Source organism: Drosophila willistoni, unplaced genomic scaffold, assembly GCF_018902025.1.
Source record: "Drosophila willistoni isolate 14030-0811.24 unplaced genomic scaffold, UCI_dwil_1.1 Seg261, whole genome shotgun sequence".
Lineage (NCBI taxonomy): Eukaryota > Metazoa > Arthropoda > Insecta > Diptera > Drosophilidae > Drosophila > Drosophila willistoni.
Genome location: NW_025814219.1, coordinates 102,797 through 105,963, shown reverse-complemented (window position 1 = coordinate 105,963; position 3,167 = coordinate 102,797).

Here is a 3,167-nt window from a genome sequence, read left to right as displayed (position 1 = left end):
ATAATTTGAAATTTTTAATAATGCGGCAGCGCGGGGATCGCGATTTTGGTGTTGCATTAAATAATATGTCCGAAGCCAATATGACAGAATCAGACATTGAGCTCTTTAAACAAAGAGTTGTCTTCTCAAATGACGTTCCTTCCGATGCCATACACTTAATTTGCTCAAACGGTGAAGTCAGTAACTATAATACTAGGAAACTTGCCCAAATAAATACTGAGGAATTTTTTTCAACTGCAATTATTAAAGCGACAAATAACTAACGACACTAATAAGCAAAATAGATTAAGGCAAGCGCAAAGTATGAAGCAGTCCAAACTCAAGGTCTTGCCTACTCCTTACATTTAAAAACACAGGCAAAGTGCATGGTTACTGTAAATGTCGATTCAAGTGACGGTCCTGTAAATGGTGCGACTGGGCAAATTATTCAGATTGATCAAAGCAATAGAAATATCTCGGGTTTTCCAAAGTGGACGACAATCGGACAATTTATCGGAAGCAATTTCCAGTTGTCCCTGCTGAGGCTATTCCCATTAATAAAAGCCAGGCCGCCACATATAGCAAAGTCGCAGTGCATATACAAAGAAACATTAGACGAACGCTTTACGTGGCCTTTAGTAGAGCAACTAGCGCATCGGGCTAGATTTAAAGCAAATGTTAAAATGAGCTTGTAAAGCTTCGAGGAGAAAAGGCTTTGCATACGCATTATGAATGCTTCATAAACCGTTCGGCTTCTGTCACAATGTACTACCACAATGTTTAATCTCTTCGAGCACACTTCGAAAACATAGTCAATTATTTGCTCTGCAGACTTCTTATGCTTAGTCGAATCTTGGACTCTTCCAACTGAAGGGTATTCTCTTGAAGATTTTATAATTGTAATTGTTTAAAGGAATTCACAACTCCCCATAACAAGATTTTGTAATAAAATTATGAAGGATGTGGTTAATGTTCGAGCTCTTCAGAAAATTTTAATGTGTTAGAATTAGGGGGGATTTCAATATTTGCCGATTTCATAGAGCAGATCAGTTGGAAGGCCGTCTTAATGATAGGGTTTTAGTTTCTATTTTGAATTTACCAAAAACTACGGCTGGTACGTCCAAAGTTAGCCCTGGCCCTCGGGTTATATCTAACATTGGTTACACAGGCCGACATTTTTGCGGCAATAAAAAAGTGTTTTAAGTTTAATGGGTCTCTTATAGTAGTTTTTGGTCTCTGATCGCGGCCCTGTACTTATTAAGTACGATTTAAAAGCAATTTTCGTAATATCAAAGAGGCGTTTTTTGTTATAACGCATTATCTTACACTTTGGATATGAATTGGACTTCTTTAGGATAAGAATTTGCATATTTATAATTATAAAAAATTATTGGAACCTTACAACAGGATATTCGTAAATCTGTTAAAAATGTAGAAATACTATTTTCTATAGTATACTTTTGAGTGACTGACTTCCAGCCCCAGATTCCTTGATCTCACAAAATCTGGATGTGATGGGCAAAATCCGAGTATGCAATTAGGATTAGCGAACCCAAATTAGTTTAGAACACCTCTCAAGTTAACGTCACCATAAATCATGTCGGCACGTGTTATGTACGCAGTCTAATACGAAATAAAAATTGTAAAAAATGAGTCAAAGTTTCCAAATCGAAAAGTTCAATGAGCATAATAATGATGTATGGAGTATAAAGATGCGTATACTACTAATCCATCATGAACTGTGGAAATAATTTGTATTATATTATATGTAAATACTTCTCAACTGAACTACGTAAAAAATTGTAAGACCTCAAAAGAAGCATGGGATGTACTACGCAAGGTACACGTGCCTACCAGGCCAATCCAAAAAGTGTTGCTTTATAAGAAACTTTTGAACCTGAAATTAGAGGCAAGCAGTGTAATTCTACAATACATAAATTTAATTGTGAAACTAATAAGTAAGCTGACTGAAGTTGGTATTGATATAAGTGATGAATTAAAAGTTATAATTTGAACGAAATAATAGATAAACAACGCGTGTTTTCGTTCATTTTATGAACTCAAAGAATGAAGCATTAGAAAAATTTCGCGAATCGCACCCTTGCAAGGCCTTGTAGAAATGGCACGATTAATGATGGTTCAATCAAATGCTGCAGAATCTTTATGAGCGAAGGCAATAGCGACTGCCGCATGTTTATGCAACAGATCTACTTCGCAAGCGCTAAAAGGCACCACTTGAAATTTGGAGTGGGCCTTCGGTGTCTCACCTTCGTATATTTGGGTCCAGTGCTTACGCGCTAGATAAAAAGCACCATCATAAATTTCGGCCTGGCGTAAAACTGTACGTCTTTGTTGGATATTTACTAACTGCAATGGCCTATCGACTTTGACAGAGATAAAGAGGAAGTCATCGAGCGGTGTGACGTAAAATTTGTTGAAGCTGAAGTTCCCAAAACTGAGTGTTATACAAATGAAAGAAGTACTAACAATTTTACTTCATTTGTTGTAGACAATCGTAATAAAAACGATTTGACCCATGAAGATGATTTGTTCCCAAATGAAACACAAGTTTTGGCAACCGAGAAACAAATGAAGTAAGTATGTTGTATGTTGTCGACTTAGGTGTACCATACACCAGTAAAGCAAATATTTCAAATTTACTAAACAATCAAATTCAGATTTACTATCTCGCTCACTTATGCATACGAGCACCCTAGCGCTCGTGGTGGCCCTGGTGGCTTATAGTCTCCGAGATCTACGCGTTCATACGGACGGACAGACGGACATGGCTAGATCGACTCGGCTGTTGATCCTGATCAAGAATATACTTTATGGGGTCGGAAAAGCTTCCTTCTGTCTGTTACATACATTTCATTTCACCCTATGGGTGTATGGTATAAAAACTTACCGCCAGAAGAACCAGCTCAAGAAGAAGAAGTCAACATGGATAAGCAAATTTCTAACGAAAACGAGCAGTACGTGATGTTCAACGACTCTGCAGCATCCAACGCCGTGAACGCCGTGGACCTGGAATGCCAAGTCTTATTCGCATCGTGCAGCCAGGTAGTTCCAAAAAACAATACAACATGCTTCAAAATATGGTTGCCTATCATGATATCGAAACGCCCGGTCAAGCAAGCTTTACAAAGCAAACATTCGTTTGAGTGGGAGTAATCTATGAATCGAGA